Below are 22,309 nucleotides of genomic sequence, written 5' to 3'. Positions count from 1 at the left end.
CCCCACTCCCCCAGGGTACCCCGGCCAGGGGTGACTAGTTGGATATTTAATGCCACGGCCGCAAGGCACTGTATAAAAGTGACCCCCGGCTGTGGCATTATCTGTTCAGCTAGTGGAGCCCGATGCTGGTGTAAAAAATACGGGGGACCCCTACTCTTTTTGTCCCCCATATTTTTTGCACCAGCATCAGGCGCAGAGCCCGGTGCTGGTTTTAAAAATACGGGGGATCCCATGTCAATTTTGTCCCCGCATTTTTAGAACCAGGACCAGCTCGAAGAGCCCGAGGCTGGTTATGCTTTGGAGGGGGGACCCCACGCCGTTTTTTCCCCGTTTTTCCCCGTTTTTTAAAATCGCGGCAAAATCCGGCAAATCGGCCGTTTTTCGCCCGCGGGACTGTCGAATCCGTTTTTCATTGAATATGGTGAATTCCGGCAGCCACCTGCCGGAATTCACCTGTCGAATTGTGTCGAATTAAAAAATGGCGATAATTTGCCGCGATTCGCCGCTAATTGCATATACCCCCAAATCTGTTAGAGTGAGACCAAATATTTCTCTTTTCTCTGACGTCCTAGTGGATGCTGGGAACTCCGTAAGGACCATGGGGAATAGCGGGCTCCGAAGGAGACTGGGCACTCTAAGAAAGAATTAGAACTACCTGGTGTGCACTGGCTCCTCCCTCTATGCCCCTCCTCCAGACCTCAGTTAGAATCTGTGCCCGGCTCGAGCTGGATGCACACTAGGGGCTCTCCTGAGCTTCTAGAAAAGAAAGTATATTTAGGTTTTTTATTTTCAGTGAGATCTACTGGCAACAGACTCACTGCTACGAGGGACTTAGGGGAGAGAAGCGAACCTACCTGCTTGCAGCTAGCTTGGGCTTCTAGGCTACTGGACACCATTAGCTCCAGAGGGATCGAACACAGGCCCAGCCTCGGTCGTCCGGTCCCGGAGCCGCGCCGCCGTCCCCCTTGCAGAGCCAGAAGCAAGAAGAACGTCCAGGAAATCGGCGGCTGAAGACTCCGGTCTTCATTAAGGTAGCGCACAGCACTGCAGCTGTGCGCCATTGCTCCCCATGCACACCTCACACTCCGGTCACTGATGGGTGCAGGGCGCTGGGGGGGGGGGGCGCCCTGGGCTGCAATAAGATTACCTTATATTGGCAAAAATCCACATAATATAGTCATTAAGACTATATATGTGTAAAATCCCCTGCCATATATCCATGAAAAAAGCGGGAGAAGTCCGCCGTGAAGGGGGCGGGGCTATCTCCCTTAGCACACTGGCGCCATTTCCTCTCACAGCTCAGCTGGAAGGACGCTCCCCAGGCTCTCCCCTGCAGTTTCCAGGCTCAATAGGGTAAAAAAGAGAGGGGGGGCACTAAATTTAGGCGCAAATACATATATATATAGCTGCTATAGGGTAAAATCACTCATTATAGTGTACATCCCTGTGATTTATAGCGCTGTGGTGTGTGCTGGCATACTCTCTCTCTGTCTCCACAAAGGACTTTGTGGGGTCCTGTCCTCAGTCAGAGCATTCCCTGTGTGTGTGCAGAGTGTCGGTACAGCTGTCGACATGTTTGATGAGGAGGCTTATGTGGAGGTGGAGCAGGTGCCGATAAATGTGATGTCACCCCTGCGGGGTCGACACCTGAGTGGATGGTTATGTGGAAGGAATTACGTGACAGTGTCGACTCCTTACATAAGAGGTTTCATGACATAGCAGATGTGGGACAGCCGGCTTCTCAATCCGTGCCTGCCCAGGCGTCTCAAAAGCCATGAGGGGCTCAAAAACGCCCGCTACCTCAGATGGCAGACACAGATGTCGACACGGATACTGACTCCAGTGTCGACGACGATGAGACTAGTGTACATTCCAATAGGGCCATCCGTTACATGATTACGGCAATGAAAAATGTGTTGCACATTTCTGACATTAACCCTGGTACCACAAAAAAGGGTATTATGTTTGGTGAGAAAAAGCAACCTGTGGTTTTTCCCCCTTCTGAAGAGTTAAATGAAGTGTGTGATGAAGCGTGGGTTTCCCCCGATAAGAAACTGGTAATTTCCAAAAAGTTACTAAGGGCGTACCCTTTCCCGCCAGAGGATAGGATACGTTGGGAGACATCCCCTAGGGTGTCACACGCTTGTCAAAGAAGGTGGCACTACCGTCTCCGGATACGGCCGCCCTAAAGGAGCCTGCGGATAGAAAGCAGGAGGCTATCCTGAAGTCTGTATATACACACTCAGGTATTATACTGAGACCGGCTATTGCTTCAGCATGGATGTGCAGTGCTGCAGCTGCGTGGTCCGATTCCCTGTCTGATAACATTGATACTCTTGACAGGGACACTATATTGCTAACAGTAGAGCATATTAAAGACGTAGTCTTATACATGAGAGATGCACAGAGGGATATTTGCCAACTGGCATCTAGAATAAATGCAATGTCCATTTCTGCCAGTAGAGTATTATGGACTCGGCAGTGGACAGGTGATGCGGATTCTAAAAGGCACATGGAGGTTTTGCCTTACAAGGGTGAGGAATTGTTTGGGGATGGTCTCTCAGACCTCGTTTCCACAGCGACGGCTGGGAAGTCGACATTTTTACCCCATGTTCCCTCACAGCCAAAGAAAGCACCGTATTATCAGGTACAGTCCTTTCGGCCCCAGAAAGGCAAGCGGGTTAGAGGCGCGTCCTTTCTGCCCAGAGACAGAGGTAGGGGGAAAAAGCTGCACCAAACAGCAAGCTCCCAGGAACAAAAGTCCTCTCCCGCTTCCTCTAAGTCCACCGCATGACGCTGGGGCTCCACAGGTGGAGCCAGGTGCGGTGGGGGCCCGTCTTCGGAACTTCAGCGACCAGTGGGTTCGCTCACGGGTGGATCCCTGGATTCTACAAGTGGTATCTCAGGGGTACAAGCTGGAATTCGAGACGTCTCCCCCTCGCCGTTTCCTCAAATCAGCCTTGCCAACTACTCCCCCAGACAGGGAGGCGGTGCTGGAGGCGATTCACAAGCTGTACTCCCAGCAGGTGATAACCAAAGTACCCCTCCTTCAACAGGGACGGGGTTACTATTCCACAATGTTTGTGGTACCGAAACCGGACGGTTCGGTGAGACCCATTTTAAATTTGAAATCCTTGAACACTTATATAAGAAGGTTCAAGTTCAAAATGGAATCGCTCAGGGCGGTTATTGCAAGCCTGGACGAAGGGGATTACATGGTATCACTGGACATCAAGGATGCTTACCTGCATGTCCCCATTTACCCTCCTCACCAGGAGTACCTCAGATTTGTGGTACAGGACTGTCATTACCAATTCCAGACGTTGCCGTTTGGTCTGTCCACGGCATCGAGGGTATTTACCAAGGTAATGGCCGAAATGATGAAACTCCTTCGAAAAAAGGGAGTTTAATTATCCCGTACTTGGACGATCTCCTTATAAAGGCGAGGTCCAGGGAACAGTTGTTGATCGGAGTAGCACTAGCTCGGGAAGTGCTACAACAGCACGGCTGGATCCTGAATATTCCAAAGTCGCAGCTGGTTCCTACAACACATCTACTGTTCCTGGGGATGGTTCTGGACACAGAACAGAAGAAGGTGTTTCTCCCGGAGGAGAAGGCCAAGGAGTTGTCATCTCTAGTCAGAGACCTCCTAAAACCAAAACAGGTGTCGGTGCACCACTGCACGCGAGTCCTGGGAAAGATGGTAGCTTCTTACGAAGCAATTCCATTCGGAAGGTTCCATGCACGGATCTTTCAGTGGGATCTGTTAGACAAGTGGTCCGGATTGCATCTTCAGATGCATCGGCTGATAACCCTGTCTCCAAGGACCAGGGTGTCGCTGTTGTGGTGGCTGCAGAGTGCTCATCTTCTAGAGGGCCGCAGATTCGGCATACAGGACTGGGTCCTGGTGACCACGGATGCCAGCCTTCGAGGTTGGGGGGCAGTCACACAGGGAAGAAACTTCCAAGGACTATGGACGAGTCAGGAGACTTCCCTACACATAAATATTCTGGAACTAAGGGCCATTTACAATGCCCTAAGTCAGGCAAGACCCCTGCTTCAACACCAGCCGGTGCTGATCCAGTCAGACAACATAACGGCGGTCGCCCATGTAAACCGTCAGGGCGGCACAAGAAGCAGGATGGCGATGGCAGAAGCCACAAGGATTCTCAGATGGGCGGAAAATCATGTGTTAGCACTGTCAGCAGTGTCCATTCCGGGAGTGGACAACTGGGAAGCAGACTTCCTCAGCAGGCACGACCTCCACCCGGGAGAGTGGGGACTTCATCCAGAAGTCTTCCAAATGATTGTACACCGTTGGGAAAGGCCACAGGTGGACATGATGGCGTCCCGCTTCAACAAAAAGCTAAAAAGATATTGCGCCAGGTCAAGGGACCCTCAGGCGATAGCTATGGACGCTCTAGTGACACCGTGGGTGTACCAGTCGGTTTATGCGTTCCCTCCTCTGCCTCTCATACCCAAGGTACTGAGAATAATAAGAAGGAGAGGAGTAAGAACTATACTTGTGGTTCCGGATTGGCCAAGAAGAGCTTGGTACCCAGAACTTCAAGAAATGATCTCAGAGGACCCATGGCCTCTGCCGCTCAGACAGGACCTGCTGCAGCAGGGGCCCTGTCTGTTCCAAGACTTACCGCGGCTGCGTTTGACGGCATGGCGGTTGAACACCGGATCCTAAAAGAAAAGGGCATTCCGGAGGAAGTCATTCCTACGCTGATTAAAGCTAGGAAAGATGTGACCGTAAGACATTATCACCGCATATGGCGAAAATATGTTGCTTGGTGTGAGGCCAGGAAGGCCCCAACGGAGGAATTTCAGCTTGGTCGATTTCTGCACTTCCTACAGTCAGGAGTGACTATGGGCCTAAAATTGGGTTCCATTAAGGTCCAGATCTCGGCTCTGTCGATTTTCTTACAAAAAGAACTGGCTTCTCTGCCTGAAGTTCAGACTTTTGTTAAAGGAGTGTTGCATATTCAGCCCCCTTTTGTGCCTCCAGTGGCACCGTGGGATCTCAACGTGGTGTTGGATTTCCTAAAGTCGCATTGGTTTGAGCCACTTAAAACCGTGGAGCTAAAATACCTCACGTGGAAAGTGGTCTTGCTGTTGGCCTTGGCGTCGGCCAGGCGTGTATCAGAATTGGCGGCTTTGTCATGTAAAAGCCCTTATCTGATTTTTCATATGGATAGGGCAGAATTGAGGACTCGTTCCCAATTCCTTCCTAAGGTGATTTCAGCTTTTCATGTGAACCAACCTATTGTGGTGCCTGCGGCTACTCGGGACTTGGAGGATTCCAAGTTACTGGACGTAGTCAGGGCCCTGAAAATATATGTTTCCAGGACGGCTGGAGTCAGGAAAACTGACTCGCTATTTATCCTGTATGCACCCAACAAGCTGGGTGCTCCTGCTTCTAAGCAGACTATTGCTCGCTGGATCTGTAGCACGATTCAACTTGCACATTCTGCGGCTGGACTGCCGCATCCTAAATCTGTAAAAGCCCATTCCACGAGGAAAGTGGGCTCTTCTTGGGCGGCTGCCCGAGGGGTCTCGGCTTTACAACTTTGCCAAGCTGCTCCTTGGTCGGGTTCAAACACATTTGCAAAATTCTACAAGTTTGATACCCTGGCTGAGGAGGACCTTGAGTTTGCTCATTCGGTGCTGCAGAGTCATCCGCACTCTCCCGCCCGTTTGGGAGCTTTGGTATAATTCCCATGGTCCTTACGGAGTTCCCAGCATCCACTAGGACGTAAGAGAAAATAAGAATTTACTCACCGGTAATTCTATTTCTCGTAGTCCGTAGTGGATGCTGGGCGCCCATCCCAAGTGCGGATTGTCTGCAATACTTGTATATAGTTATTGCCTAACTTAAGGGTTATTGTTATGAGCCATCTGTTCGTGAGGCTCAGTTGTTGTTCATACTGTTAACTGGATATAGTATCACGAGTTGTACGGTGTGATTGGTGTGGCTGGTATGAGTCTTACCCGGGATTCCAAATCCCTTCCTTATTGTGTCAGCTCTTCCGGGCACAGTTTCCCTAACTGAGGTCTGGAGGAGGGGCATAGAAGGAGGAGCCAGTGCACACCAGGTAGTCCTAATTCTTTCTTAGAGTGCCCAGTCTCCTTCGGAGCCCGCTATTCCCCATGGTCCTTACGGAGTTCCCAGCATCCACTACTGACTACGAGAAATAGAATTACCGGTGAGTAAATTCTTATTATTATCGCTATATGGAGAAAATGTGTTCCTATGAGGTCTCTGTTGTCTGGAAGAATAATTTCTATCTCTAGACCCATCAAAGTATTGTCTAGAGAAACGAAGATCTCTATTTCTAGCTCTTCCTAGGGATTTAATTATTTGTTTTGTAGTCTGATCGGAAAAACTCCCAATTCTTTTTCTATTATAACTTCTAACTTGATTCTTTGTATAATCCTATCTCTGGTAAGTTTCTTATCTTTAGTCTGTATTAATGATTTTTCAAAATCTTCAATTTTCTAAGTTTTGAATCTCTATGATCAAAAATAAGATTTTACTTACCGATAAATCTATTTCTCGTAGTCCGTAGTGGATGCTGGGGACTCCGTCAGGACCATGGGGATTAGCGGCTCCGCAGGAGACAGGGCACAAAAATAAAGCTTTAGGATCAGGTGGTGTGCACTGGCTCCTCCCCCTATGACCCTCCTCCAAGCCTCAGTTATGATACTGTGCCCGGACGAGCGTACACAATAAGGAAGGATTTTGAATCCCGGGTAAGACTCATACCAGCCACACCAATCACACCGTACAACTTGTGATCTGAACCCAGTTAACAGTATGACAAACGTAGGAGCCTCTGAACAGACGGCTCACAACAATAACAACCCGATTTTTTTGTAACAATAACTATGTACAAGTATTGCAGACAATCCGCACTTGGGATGAGCGCCCAGCATCCACTACGGACTACGAGAAATAGATTTATCGGTAAGTAAAATCTTATTTTCTCTGACGTCCTAGTGGATGCTGGGGACTCCGTCAGGACCATGGGGATTATAACAAAGCTCCCAAACGGGCGGGAGAGTGCAGATGACTCTGCAGCACCGAATGAGAGAACTCCAGGTCCTCTTTAGCCAGGGTATCAAATTTGTAGAATTTTACAAACGTGTTCTCCCCCGACCACGTAGCTGCTCGGCAGAGTTGCAATGCCGAGACCCCTCGGGCAGCCGCCCAGGATGAGCCCACCTTCCTTGTGGAATGGGCCTTAACAGATTTAGGCTGTGGCAGGCCTGCCACAGAATGTGCAAGTTGAATTGTGCTACAAATCCAACGAGCAATCGTCTGCTTAGAAGCAGGAGCACCCAGTTTGTTGGGTGCATATAGTATAAACAGCGAGTCAGATTTTCTGACTCCAGCCGTCCTTGAAATATATATTCTCAATGCCCGGACAACGTCCAGCAACTTGGAATCCTCCAAATCGCTAGTAGCCGCAGGCACCACAATAGGCTGGTTCAGATGAAACGCTGACACCACCTTAGGCAGAAAATGAGGACGCGTCCGCAGTTCTGCCCTGTCCGAATGGAAAATCAGATATGGGCTTTTATACGATAAAGCCGCCAATTCTGATACTCTCCTGGCTGAAGCCAGGGCCAGTAGCATGGTTACTTTCCACGTAAGATATTTCAAATCCACCGATTTGAGTGGCTCAAACCAATGGGATTTGTGAAAATACAAAACTACATTAAGGTCCCACGGAGCCACAGGGGGCACCACCGGGGGCTGTATATGTAGTACTCCTTTAACAAAAGTCTGGACTTCAGGAACTGAAGCCAATTCTTTCTGGAAGAAAATCGACAGGGCCGAAATTTGAACCTTAATGGACCCCAATTTGAGGCCCATAGACAATCCTGTTTGTAGGAAATGCAGGAATCGACCCAGTTGAAATTCCTCCGTGGGGACCTTCCTGGCCTCACACCACGCAACATATTTTCTCCAAATGCGGTGATAATGTTGTGCAGTCACCTCCTTCCTGGCTTTAACCAGTGTAGGAATGACCTCTTCCGGAATGCCTTTTTCCCTTAGAATTCGGCGTTCAACCGCCACGCCGTCAAACGCAGCCGCGGTAAGTCTTGGAATAGACACGGTCCCTGCTGAATCAGGTCCCGCCTTAGAGGTAGAGGCCACGGATTTTCCATGAGCATCTCCTGAAGTTCCGGGTACCAAGTTCTTCTTGGCCAATCCGGAGCCACGAGTATCGTTCTTACTCCCCTTTGCCTTATAATTCTCAGTACTTTGGGTATGAGAGGCAGAGGAGGAAACACATACACTGACTGGAACACCCACGGTGTTACCAGAGCGTCCACAGCTATTGCCTGAGGGTCTCTTGACCTGGCGCAATACCTGTCCAGTTTTTTGTTGAGGCGAGACGCCATCATATCCACCTTTGGTTTTTCCCAACGGTTCACAATCATGTGGAAGACTTCTGGATGAAGTCCCCACTCTCCCGGGTGTAGATCGTGTCTGCTGAGGAAGTCTGCTTCCCAGTTGTCCACTCCCGGAATGAACACTGCTGACAGTGCTATCACATGATCTTCCGCCCAGCGAAGAATCCTTGCAGCTTCGGTCATTGCTCTCCTGCTTCTTGTGCCGCCCTGTCTGTTTACGTGGGCGACTGCCGTGATGTTGTCCGACTGGATCAACACCGGCTGACCCTGAAGCAGGGGTTTTGCCAGACTTAGAGCATTGTAAATCGCTCTTAGCTCCAGTATATTTATGTGAAGAGACATCTCCAGGCTTGACCATACTCCCTGGAAGTTTCTTCCCTGTGTGACCGCTCCCCAGCCTCTCAGACTGGCATCCGTGGTCACCAGGACCCAGTCCTGTATGCCGAATCTGTGGCCTTCTAACAGATGAGCACTCTGCAACCACCACAGAAGAGACACCCTTGTCCGTGGCGATAAGGTTATCCGCTGATGCATCTGCAGATGCGATCCGGACCATTTGTCCAGCAGATCCCACTGAAAAGTTTGTGCGTGGAATCTGCCGAATGGGATTGCTTCGTAAGAAGCCACCATCTTTCCCAGGACTCTTGTGCATTGATGCACAGACACTTTTCCTGGTTTTAGGAGGTTCCTGACAAGTTCGGATAACTCCTTGGCTTTCTCCTCCGGAAGAAACACCTTTTTCTGAACCGTGTCCAGAATCATTCCCAGGAACAGCAGACGTGTTGTCGGGGTCAACTGAGATTTTGGAAAATTCAGAATCCACCCGTGTTGTTGCAGCACTACTTGGGTTAGTGCTACTCCGTCCTCCAGCTGTTCTCTGGACCTTGCCCTTATCAGGAGATCGTCCAAGTAAGGGATAATTAATACGCCTCTTCTTCGCAGAAGAATCATCATTTCGGCCATTACCTTGGTAAAGACCCGAGGTGCCATGGACAATCCAAACGGCAGCGTCTGAAACTGATAATGACAGTTTTGCACCACGAACCTGAGGTACCCTTGATGTGAAGGGCAAATTGGGACATGCAGGTAAGCATCTTTTATGTCCAGGGACACCATAAAGTCCCCTTCTTCCAGATTCGCTATCACTGCTCTGAGTGATTCCATCTTGAACTTGAATTTTTGTATGTACAGATTCAAAGATTTCAGATTTAGAATAGGTCTTACCGAGCCGTCCGGCTTCGGTACCACAAATAGCGTGGAGTAATACCCCTTTCCCTGTTGTAGGAGGGGTACCTTGACTATCACCTGCTGAGAAAACAGCTTGTGAATGGCTTCCAATATCGTCGCCCTGTCTGAGGGAGACGTTGGCAAAGCAGACTTTAGGAACCGGCGAGGGGGAGACTTTCCGAATTCCAACCTGTAACCCTGAGATACTACCTGCAGGATCCAGGGGTCCACCTGTGAGCAAGCCCACTGCGCGCTGAAATTCTTGAGTCGACCCCCCACCGTTCCTGAGTCCGCTTGTAAAGCCCCAGCGTCATGCTGAGGGCTTTGCAGAACCCGCGGAGGGCTTCTGTTCCTGGGAAGGAGCTGCTTGCTGCCCTCTCTTACCCTTTCCTCTGCCTCGGGGCAGATATGACTGTCCTTTTGCCCGCTTGTTCTTATAGGACCGAAAGGACTGCGGCTGAAAAGACGGTGTCTTTTTCTGTTGGGAGGGGGTCTGAGGTAAAAAGGTGGATTTCCCGGCCGTTGCCGTGGCCACCAGATCCGATAGACCGACGCCAAATAATTCCTCCCCTTTATACGGCAATACTTCCATATGCCGTTTGGAATCCGCATCACCTGACCACTGTCGTGTCCATAAACTCCTTCTGGCAGATATGGACATCGCACTTACTCTCGATGCCAGAGTGCAAATATCCCTCTGAGCATCTCGCATATAAAGAAAAGCATCCTTTAATTGCTCTAAAGTCTGTAAAATACTGTCCCTATCCAGGGTATCAATATTTTCAGTCAGGGAATCCGACCAGACCACCCCAGCACTGCACATCCAGGCTGAGGCGATGGCTGGTCGCAGTATAACACCAGTATGTGTGTATATACTTTTTAGGGTAGTTTCCAGCCTCCTATCAGCTGGATCCTTGAGGGCGGCCGTATCAGGAGACGGTAACGCCACTTGTTTTGATAAGCGTGTGAGCGCCTTATCCACCTTAGGGGGTGTTTCCCAGCGCGCCCTAACCTCTGGCGGGAAAGGGTATAATGCCAATAACTTTTTTGAAATTAGCCCTTTTCTATCTGGGTTAACCCACGCTTCATCACATACATCATTCAGTTCCTCTGATTCAGGAAAAACTACAGGTAGTTTTTTCACCCCCCACATAATACCCCTTTTTGTGGTACTTGTAGTATCAGAGATATGCAAAGTCTCCTTCATTGCCGTGATCATATAACGTGTGGCCCTACTGGAAAATACGTTTGTTTCTTCACCGTCGACACTAGATTCAGTGTCCGTGTCTGGGTCTGTATCGACCGACTGAGGTAAAGGGCGTTTCACAGCCCCTGACGGTGTCTGAGACGCCTGGGCAGGTACCAACTGGTTTGACGGCCGTCTCATGTCGTCAACTGATTTTTGTAATGTGCTGACATTATCACGTAATTCCATAAACAAAGCCATCCATTCCGGTGTCGACTCCCTAGGGGGTGACATCACCATTACCGGCAATTGCTCTGCCTCCACACCAACATCGTCCTCATACATGTCGACACACACGTACCGACACACAGGGAATGCTCTATTGAAGACAGGACCCCACTAGCCCTTTGGGGAGACAGAGGGAGAGTTTGCCAGCACACACCCAAGCGCTATAATATATATGGGAACAACCCTATATAAGTGTTGTATCCTTATAGCAGCTTAAATATAGTAATATCACCAAAAAAAGTGCCCCCCTCTCTGTTTTACCCTGTTTCTGTAGTGCAGTGCAGGGGAGAGTCCTGGGAGCCTTCCTCACAGCGGAGCTGAGCAGGAAAATGGCGCTGTGTGCTGAGGAGAATAAGCCCCGCCCCCTATTTCGGCGGGCTCTTCTCCGGAGTTTGTGAGATCTGGCAGGGGTTAAATACATCCATATAGCCTCAAGGGCTATATGTGATGTATTTTTAGCCATAAAAAGGTATTATACATTGCTGCCCAGGGCGCCCCCCCCGCGCCCTGCACCCTCCGTGACCGCTGTGTGAAGTGTGCTGACAACAATGGCGCACAGCTGCAGTGCTGTGCGCTACCTCAGGAAGACTGAAAAGTCTTCTGCCGCCTGCTTCTGGACCTCTTCCATCTTCGGCATCTGCAAGGGGGGTCGGCGGCGCGGCTCCGGGACGAACCCCAGGGTGAGACCTGTGTTCCGACTCCCTCTGGAGCTAATGGTGTCCAGTAGCCTAAGAAGCCAATCCATCCTGCACGCAGGTGAGTTCACTTCTCTCCCCTAAGTCCCTCGATGCAGTGAGCCTGTTGCCAGCAGGACTCACTGAAAATAAAAAACCTAAAAACTTTTTCTAAGCAGCTCTTTAGGAGAGCCACCTAGATTGCACCCTGCTCGGATGGGCACAAAAACCTAACTGAGGCTTGGAGGAGGGTCATAGGGGGAGGAGCCAGTGCACACCACCTGATCCTAAAGCTTTATTTTTGTGCCCTGTCTCCTGTGGAGCCGCTAATCCCCATGGTCCTGACGGAGTCCCCAGCATCCACTTAGGACGTCAGAGAAAATAAGAATTTACTTACCGATAATTCTATTTCTCGTAGTCCGTAGTGGATGCTGGGCGCCCATCCCAAGTGCGGATTGTCTGCAATACTTGTACATAGTTATTGTTACAAAAATCGGGTTATTATTGTTGTGAGCCATCTTTTCAGAGGCTCCGCTGTTATCATGCTGTTAACTGGGTTCAGATCACAGGTTGTACAGTGTGATTGGTGTGGCTGGTATGAGTCTTACCCGGGATTCAAAATCCTTCCTTATTGTGTACGCTCGTCCGGGCACAGTATCCTAACTGAGGCTTGGAGGAGGGTCATAGGGGGAGGAGCAAGTGCACACCACCTGATCCTAAAGCTTTATTTTTGTGCCCTGTCTCCTGCGGAGCCGCTAATCCCCATGGTCCTGACGGAGTGTGTTGGGCGAGCTGAGCTTTTTAACATTACCCTACACTGGCAAACAGCTTACAGGGGTTCTAACCCACTGTTAAGCTTCTCAGACACCTCAGCCAGTATAATAACCGGGAAGACCGCACGCTATTATGGGGCGGGGCTTCACTATGAGCGGATCCAGCAGCTCACCAGCGCCATTTTCCCTCTGCTACACACACTGACAGGACTTACAGGGAAGCGCAGCTCCTCCACAAAGACTCCACATTTCCTCAGCGGTACCAGGGGGTCATAGTAAGGGGGGGAGCGGTATTAGAATACTAAGCCCTATTAAGAAGCTTAGTTTGCGACTCAGCTGAGCTTGGCTTTAGCATAAAGGGTGCGGTGTGGCTGGCTCCATCTTCTCTGTGGGGTATATGCAATTCACGGCGAATCGCAGCAATTTTTCGCCGTTTTTTAATTCGACTAAATTCGCCAGGTGAATTCCGGAAGGTGGCTTCCGGAATTCACCATATTCAATGAAAAACGGATTCGCCAGAGTCGCGGGCGAAAATCGGCCATTTTGGCGGATTTTGCCGCGATTTTAAAAAACGGGAAAAAACGGGAAAAACCCGGAAAAAAAAAATGGCGTGGGGTCCCCCCTCCAAAGCATAACCAGCCTCGGGCTCATCGAGCTGGTCCTGGTTCTAAAAATCCGGGGAAAAATTGGCCAGGGATCCCCCGTATTTTTAAAACCAGCACCGGGCTCTGCGCCTGGTGCTGGTGCCAAAAATACGGGGGACAAAAAGAGTAGGGGTCCCCCGTATTTTTAACACCAGCATCGGGCTCCACTAGCTGGACAGATAATGCCACAGCCGGGGGTCACTTTTATGCCGTGCCCTGCGGCCGTGGCATTAAATATCCAACTAGTCACCCCTGGCCGGGGTACCCTGGGGGAGTGGGGACCCCTTCAATCAAGGGGTCCCCCCCCCCAGCCACCCAAGGGCCAGGGGTGAAGCCCGAGGCTGCCCCCCCCCCCATCCAATGGGCTGCGGATGGGGGGGCTGATAGCCTTTTGTGATAATAAAAAGATATTGTTTTTTCCAGTAGTACTACAAGTCCCAGCAAGCCTCCCCCGCAAGCTGGTACTTGGAGAACCACAAGTACCAGCATGCGGGAGAAAAACGGGCCCGCTGGTACCTGTAGTACTACTGGGGAAAAAATACCCCCAAAAAAACAGGACACACACACCGTGACAGTAAAACTTTATTATACACTACCGACACACACATACTTACCTATGTTGACACGCCGACTGCCACGGTCTCCGACGATCCGAGGGTACCTGTGAAAAAATGATACTCACCTTCCAGCGTCCAGAGATAAATCCACGTCCAGAGAGATAAATCCACGTACTTGTAAAAAAAAAAGAAATCGCAAATACCCGCTCCATACCGGACTAGAAAGGGGTCCAATGCTTTCACATCAGACCCCTTTCTCCCGAATGCCGGGACATCACGTGACTCCTGTCACTGAAGTCCCTTCAGCCAATCAGGAAGCGCTACTTCCGTGGCGCTCACCTGATTGGCTGTGCGCTGTCTGTACTGTGACAGCACATCGCAAAGCCGCTCCATTAGTTTCAATGGTGGGAACTTTGCGGGTAGCGGTGGGGTCACCCGTGACCGGCGGGTGACCTTACCGCTAGCCGCTAAGTTCCCACCATTGAAAGTAATGGAGCGGCTTTGCGATGTGCTGTCACAGTACAGACAGCGCACAGCCAATCAGGTGAGCGCAACGAAGTTGCGCTTCCTGATTGGCTTAGAGACCTTTCTGTGACAGCTGTCACTGACAGGTCTCATTCGTGGAAAGGTGTCCCATGTGTCAGCATGGGACCCCTTTCAGTCCGGCATGGAGCGGGTGTTCGGTTTGTTTTTTTGCCAAGTACGTGGATTTATCTCTGGACCATGGCTGAGGTGAGTATATTGATCTTTTCTTTTCAGGTATCCGTGGATTCTACATGGAGAAGAGGACCGATGTCGGCGTGTGAACATAGGTAAGTATGTGTGTGTCGACGTATGAAATAAAGTTTTACTGTCGACGGTGTGTGTGTCCTGTTTTTATTTGGGTATTTTTTTCCCAGTAGTACTACAGGTACCAGCGGGCCCGTTTTTCTCCCGCATGCTGGTACTTGTGGTTCTCCAAGTACCAGCTTGCGGGGGAGGCTTGCTGGGACTTGTAGTACTACTGGAAAAAACAATATCTTTTTATTATCACAAAAGGCTATCAGCCCCCCCATCCGCAGCCCATTGGATGGGGGGGGACAGCCTCGGGCTTCACCCCTGGCCCTTGGGTGGCTGGGGGGGGACCCCTTGATTGAAGGGGTCCCCACTCCCCCAGGGTACCCCGGCCAGGGGTGACTAGTTGGATATTTAATGCCACGGCCGCAGGGCACGGCATAAAAGTGACCCCCGGCTGTGGCATTATCTGTCCAGCTAGTGGAGCCCGATGCTGGTGTTAAAAATACGGGGGACCCCTACTCTTTTTGTCCCCCGTATTTTTGGCACCAGCACCAGGCGCAGAGCCCGGTACTGGTTTTAAAAATACGGAGGATCCCCTGTCAATTTTCCCCCCGCATTTTTAGAACCAGGACCAGCTCGAAGAGCCCGAGGCTGGTTATGCTTTGGAGGGGGGACCCCACGCCATTTTTTTTTATGATTTCACCGTTCCAGCATAAAAAAAAAAAAATATTTTAAAAAATATATAAATAATATTTGTGCCTCCAAAAAAAAAAAAAAAAGTACCTAATCCCTTCTAATATAAATAGATCTGCTATTCCCCAAAAAAAAACATGTTTAAATTTTTTTTATTTGTTTTCACCCTCCAAAGTGTGGCGGATTGAAAATGACGAATTTGCTGTCTAAAAGCACTGCTGTCGAATTTCCAAACTTGAATTGAATATGCTTTGGTCGAATTGCAGCACTTGTATCATTGCAGAAAAGTCGAATTTGCAAAAATTCGAATTTCAAAAAGTCGAATTTTGAAAGTCCGTTTTTTGGTCGGAAAGCACTGAATTGCATAGGCGATTTTTTTTTTTGGTCGAAAATGACCCGAAATTCGACAATTTCGGGAATTCGACCGCAATTGCATATACCCCTGTGTCTCCCTGCGGGCTCTGTGTGGGTTAACTGTGCTTTCACCTTTACTGTGTGTGTGAGTGTGTGTGTACCTTCACATTACCATGTCAAGGGAGTGTGTTTCCTGCACAGCAGAGTGTTTGTCTTCCCCGGGGGATTCATTACAGTGTACCCAGGACAGTACACATTCTCAGGCTAGTGGGTCTGAACCCGCATGGTTGGATTCCCTTAAAGGAATGATCTCACATATTTCTAATGAATTATCCCATAATGAGAAAGAGACGCAATACTAAAGACAGTCTGTGGAGGACCTGATGACTAGAGATTCAATTCCTATACCAGCGTCTCAGACCCCTGCCATTTGTCCACAAAAGCATACTCTGGCCCAAATACTGCAGGCTGATGATGACGTATCAGACGCGGAGGAGGGTGAAGTGGACTTCTGGGGGAGGGATGCAGCCCTGTCACAAGGAATACAGACCCTGATAGAAGCTATTAGAGAAGTCCTGCACATTCCTGACAAGGCGGCGGAGGTGGATGAGAAATCTTATTTTAATGTAAAAAAAGAAATCCTTTGCTACTTTCCCTGCTTCAAAGGAGTTAAATTCTCTGTTTGAAGAAACTTTGGTTAATCCGGACAAGAAGTTTCAGATCCCTAAAGGTTACTCACGTTTCCTCAGGATGATAGGAAAATGTGGGTAAATCCACCGATTGTTGACGCTTCGGTATCTAGGTTGTCACGTAAGAGAGTCTTACCTGTCCCTGGGGCAGCCTCCTTAAAGAACACGGTTGACTGCAAAATTGAGACCACTCTCAAATCCCTGTACACAGCTGCTGGGGTGGCCCAGAGACCCACTATTGCTTGGGCATGGATAACTGGGGCCATTGCAAAATTTTCAGGTAATCTAATTGACGGGTTAGATACCTTATCCAGGGGGGAGATAATTTGGACTCTGCTAATTTTATGGTGGAGGCCATAAAGGAAATTGGTTTGCTCATACACCAGTGGACTGCGGATGCGGATTCCAGGAAAGGCGTGGAAAGCCTGCCATTCACAGGTAATAAAAAAGTGTTAACCGCGCTACGTATGTTATGAGCTGCTCGATTGGCTGAGTATATATTTAAACGTAAAAAAAGAGCGCTATATAATCTATGCATGGCACCTGTAAAAAAAATTGAGATTAAAAACAAATATGTTTACAGCTCCTTTTGGAGCAATTAGTAGCAGCCAGCAGTGAGGACTTTTTGATGTGAACCAAAAAAATAATATAAATAGAGTGCGCTGTCAACGGCAGCCTGTACAGGGAAGGTCAATTCCCTAAATTGTATATAGAGAAAAAAAGTAAGTACTGGCGCCGGCTGGAAGTCAGAAATATAATAAACAACTGAATCAGTATATAGATTAAAAAGTGGTTATTTTTAATAATATACTCTCTTAGAGCAGATGTCCTACTCCTTAATTATTTAAAATAATTGCATGTGCAGAATGAATTTAAAATACCACAAGCACCCCTCCAAAAATAATGTCCACTATCCCTGGCTAGGACTATAAATCCACAATTGCCCACAAGTTCATTGGATGGAAGATGGTTTTACCAGACGTTTTTTCCGGATGGTATCCCCTAGGTCTCCTGTGCAAGTGGAGACCAGATTGCAAATTGGGGCGAGTCCGAGTCTGTGAAGAAACTTGTGTCGGAATTTGATCCAGTGGAGGCTTGTCAGGTCCAAATATCGCCAGGGTGTGGATGAGGGTTCTGGTACTTGTAGTTCTACAAAGGGCTCAACGCGTTTCGCTGGTCTAATGGGTGCCAGCTTCCTCAGGAGCATATGTTAGGTGTCCAACTGGTATACTATTTATACCCTTATAATTATATAGCAATAGGGAACATCTGTTGGTCCCACTCATTAATAAATAAACATTTTCATAAATCAACAAATAAGTAATAGTAGAAGGCAGTCTGTTTATAGGACATTCTTAAGGTTCATCTATAATTAAAAAACGAGTCTTATATAAAGAGAAAACTATATGAATTTAATCGAGGGCATGTGTCACGTGATCCTCTCCGGTCACGTGATCCCGATGCGCCAATGGGAGCAGCATGTTGCTTCTTTCCTGGTCCCGTCCGGGATCACGTGACCGACTTGACCTGGCGACCCCGCTCGCGAGATCCCGGACATTTATGCGGTCCACAGCCCCGGAGGAAAGTAGGTTGGGTGGAGCGCAAACAACAGAAGCCGGAAGCAGACGCTGCGCTCCAAGAACTCTGGAACGCAGCGCTGCTAGCTGATTGAGATAGGCAATATAACTTTAGAGAGAGTAATGCAATAGGGAATAGTTCAGAACGGATATCTCTATATGAAATCAAGTCCTAATAGAACAACATTAGTAATATAGATATAAATATTAATTCGTTCTAAGAATGCATATATATACACACATCTCTATAATCTTTCATATAATGGAAATACATGTATGTATTTCATATCTATCCTGTTCACATTAGAATCAGTACAGCACCAGAGGGTATGTCAGAGTATATGGAGATTTTTCCGCATATTACCTATTTTAACCATGTACTACAATAATTAACTATTCTTTTGAGAAAACTTATTTGATCGAGATGAAGAAAGGTGATGGATTTTCATCTTTGAACAATAAAGGTGTATATGTATTTTGTTATACACATCAATGCAGGGTCATTATCACTGTATTGTATTTAATTCAATGCTCTCATTTAACCCATCAGGGTATAGAGACCCAAATTTTAATATCCAGTATACCTCTCTGGAGCAGAGTCTGTTAAATCTGTCCCCTCCCCTGGGGGTGGGGGCAATATGTTCAATACACATCAATGACAAGCTTTTAGGATCTCCCATGTGAAACTGTGAAAAGTGTCTAGATACACTATGTTTTTCCTGTCATTTAATAATATTCCTGCGGTGCTCCATAAATCTAACATGTATGGGTCTTGTTGTTCTCCCCACATAGTTAAGGCCACAGCCGCAGGTTAATACATAGATAACGTAATTTGTGTCACAGTTCATGAATGTTTTTAACTTATATTGCTCAGTAGTTCCTGGTAGGATGAGTGAGGAAATTTTCCTAGGCATATGGGTACATGTGGTACAGCGAGTCTTCCCACAGTTAAAACACCCAGTGGGTTTGATTGGCAGCCACGAGCATCCTATTGGGGTCATCTTTTTTTGTTGTTGGGGCATGGGGTCCAAATAGGTTGGAGCAAGTATGGTTTTTAGGGATTTGTTTTTCTTGAAAACCACTAGTGGTTTTGTAGGGAGTATTTGATTGAGAGTTCGATCTTGTTTTAAAACTCTATAGTTTTTGGAAATAATATTGCGTATTTCCTGAGCTGAGTTGTTATATTTGCAAACAAAGGCCAATTGTCTCTCACTGTTCATATTAGATTCATTTCTATTTTCATTTCTTTTTTCACTAGTTCTATCTTTAGTTCTAGGAATAAGGAGTTTATTTCTATCCATATGATAGACCTCATCAAAGGCTTGTTGAAGTAGACTCTCTGGATATTTCCTATTTCTCAAGGAGTCCATTAGTTCTCTCGCCTGTCGTGAGAATGTGTCAATACTTGAGCAGTTCCGTCGGAGTCGCATCATCTGCCCCTTGGGGATGTTACGTTTCCAGGGGGCATAGTGTGCGCTCTCATAGTGTAGATACGATAATGTACTCACTGGTTTAATATAATTGGATGAAATAACTTGATTATCTACAATCTCGAGGGTCACATCCAGGAAGTCTATGCGCTCCCTACTATGGGTGGAGGTAAAAGATAGATTGTAAGTGTTGTGGTTAAGATAGGAAGCAAAGGAAGATATACTGGATAGATCCCCATGCCAAATAATAAAAATGTCATCAATGTAGCGGCCATAGAAGACCAGGTTCGCCTCCCAGCTGCTCCCCCACACGAGTGAGTCCTCAAGGTCTCCCATGTAGAGGTTAGCATAGCTGGGGGCGAACCTGGTCCCCATGGCCGTACCCATAACCTGTAAGTAAAAAGTGGACAGAAAAAGAAAATAATTGTGAGAAAGAATAAAGGAAATAAACTGAAGAATAAGCGCCTGGTGTTCAGCACTGAGGTCACCATCCATTGATAATTTCCGAGAATGCCTTCTACTATTACTTATTTGTTGATTTATGAAAATGTTTATTTATTAATGAGAGTGGGACCAACAGATGTTCCCTATTGCTATATAATTATAAGGGTATAAATAGTATACCAGTTGGACACCTAACATATTGCTCCTGAGGAAGCTGGCACCCATTAGACCAGCGAAACGCGTTGAGCCCTTTGTAGAACTACAAGTACCAGAACCCTTATCCACACCCTGGCGATATTTGGACCTGACAAGCCTCCACTGGATCAAATTCCGACACAAGTTTCTTCACAGACTCGGACTCGCCCCAATTTGCAATCTGGTCTCCACTTGCACAGGAGACCTAGGGGATACCATCCAGAAAAAACGTCTGGTAAAACCATCTTCCATCCAATGAACTTGTGGGCAATTGTGGATTTATAGTCCTAGCCAGGGATAGTGGACATTATTTTTGGAGGGGTGCTTGTGGTATTTTAAATTCACTCTGCACATGCAATTATTTTAAATAATTAAGGAGTAGGACATCTGCTCTAAGAGAGTATATTATTAAAAATAACCACTTTTTAATCTATATACTGATTCAGTTGTTTATTATATTTCTGACTTCCAGCCGGCGCCAGTACTTACTTTTTTTCTCTATATAGAACTTTTTGATGTGTCTGACCCTAGCTTTCCCTGCCTTATGCCGGAGATGATGTTTCACAGTCTTTGCAGCCGTCCGTGGCTCCACATTGTGAGATTCAAATTAATTCCTAATAATTATTTAAAATGCCAGCGCTAATATATGTTGTGGACGCAAGGCGCATCTTATTACCATATATGATAAAAGTGCACTGTACGTCGCAAACACTACATCCCTAAGAAAAAACAAGTACACGCCACATTGACTGAGTTCCAACGCTCAGAGATGTATATATTGTGATATATTGTATACCTATCCTTTTAATATCAATGTACAGTATATATCATTCAGTTATAATGTTACATTTACACAAGAAGCAGATAGTTACAAGGGAATCCATTACAGTTACAACTAGCATACAATTAACCTATTTGCTCAATGCACCGTCCTCTCCATCTCGAACAGCAACCAGCAAAACAGAACTTCTTGTGTCTGGGATCAGCTATACACTGTGTATGTTGGGGGAGTACATTTCTTCTGTTATTGGTCCAGGGGAGGAAACTTTCTCATTCATGATGTGTTATTGGTGAGTTCATATGCAAGCAACGTCCAATTTAATGGTGTAATTACAGGTTTTAGCCACTGGATCCTTTCTACACGCATGCGGTCTTCCAGGAAGTTCTTTGTTGTCACTAGAATTGTGGCTTCATATTCCTACATTCAATCATAACTACTCATTGCAATGTGCTACAATCCAACCACAGGCACCAAACCAATCCACTCATTCCTCTGATTATTTGACACCAAGCATGACGTTTATCTTGTTCCATTCCATTAATACATATACATGATGTTATACTCCATTATATAATTTAAAACCTTATAATGTCTACTGCTTGACATGTTTAATTTATGTGTGGTATGAAATATGTGTTGAATATATCCTTGTGGCTTGTCTGTGTGAATGCGTATGCTACCATATATTGCTGTGCGTATTCGCACGCATAGCGACTCATCCGTGTGGAGTTTGTATGTTTTCTGTATGGAATATTTTTGACTTCGACAGTCCACCCTTTGGCAGTAAACAATAACTGCCATAAATTATTAACAGAAGAAAAATATTTCAAACACATAATCTGTGACCTAGACACTAGAGATGAGCGGATTCGGTTTTACTCGGTTTTACTCGGTTCTCAAAACCGAATCTTATTGGCTCACGGATGTCACGTGTTTTGGATAGCCAATAAGATTCGGTTTTGAGAACCGAGTAAAACCGAGTAAAACCGAATCCGCTCATCTCTACAAGTAGACACACGTATGTATTCATTTTGCAAATCAGACATTTGACTATATTTGGGGAAGACAGGGAGGAGGACGAGACATCCTCTATATGCACTTGGCGGTCACGGGACCACTGGTTGGGTGTGGGACAACATTCAACCTATAGAGTATGCTGGGACAATGCTATGGCCTATGTCTGATTTGAGCGAACGTTTCACACATACATGTATCTACGTCTTTGCACACTGATGTTCGGATTCGATAGAGGTTTTGCTGGGTACAGTGAGAAAACACAAACAAATCGTGAAAGAGACATATAAAATTTTCATGGTTTATATTCCTATCACTCTCTGAACAATGTTTCCATTTCTGGAACGTATGCTAGGTCTGTTTCATCATTGAACAGGGGTTATTAGTAGTGTCCTTCATAGATAACATAAACCAGAGTTCGGGGAGAGCCACTCATAAACCTTTCTTCCACATCTATTAATGAGCTCTTTATCTGCTATGTGTGAATAGCCATTGTCTGATTGTTCCTGATTACCTGAAATTGGTGAGATTTGAACATTCCATTGATTTATCTATGGTACTGGTGGATATTAAGAC

General features: G+C 47.1%; 1 protein-coding gene across 1 annotated transcript in view; it reads left to right on the top strand.

Annotated features, from left to right (window-relative positions):
* The window catches only part of EEF2KMT (eukaryotic elongation factor 2 lysine methyltransferase), a 203,547-nt gene extending 182,315 nt beyond the window's left edge, over positions 1-21,232 (top strand). The window contains exon 10 of the mRNA XM_063934239.1: positions 21,055-21,232. The gene's annotated coding sequence lies outside the window, so the exon portion shown is untranslated. The remainder of the gene's footprint in view (positions 1-21,054) is intronic.
* The last annotated feature ends 1,077 nt before the right edge of the window (positions 21,233-22,309 follow it).

This window comes from Pseudophryne corroboree, chromosome 7, assembly GCF_028390025.1.
Source record: "Pseudophryne corroboree isolate aPseCor3 chromosome 7, aPseCor3.hap2, whole genome shotgun sequence".
Lineage (NCBI taxonomy): Eukaryota > Metazoa > Chordata > Amphibia > Anura > Myobatrachidae > Pseudophryne > Pseudophryne corroboree.
This window is presented reverse-complemented; position numbering and strand designations above follow the sequence as displayed.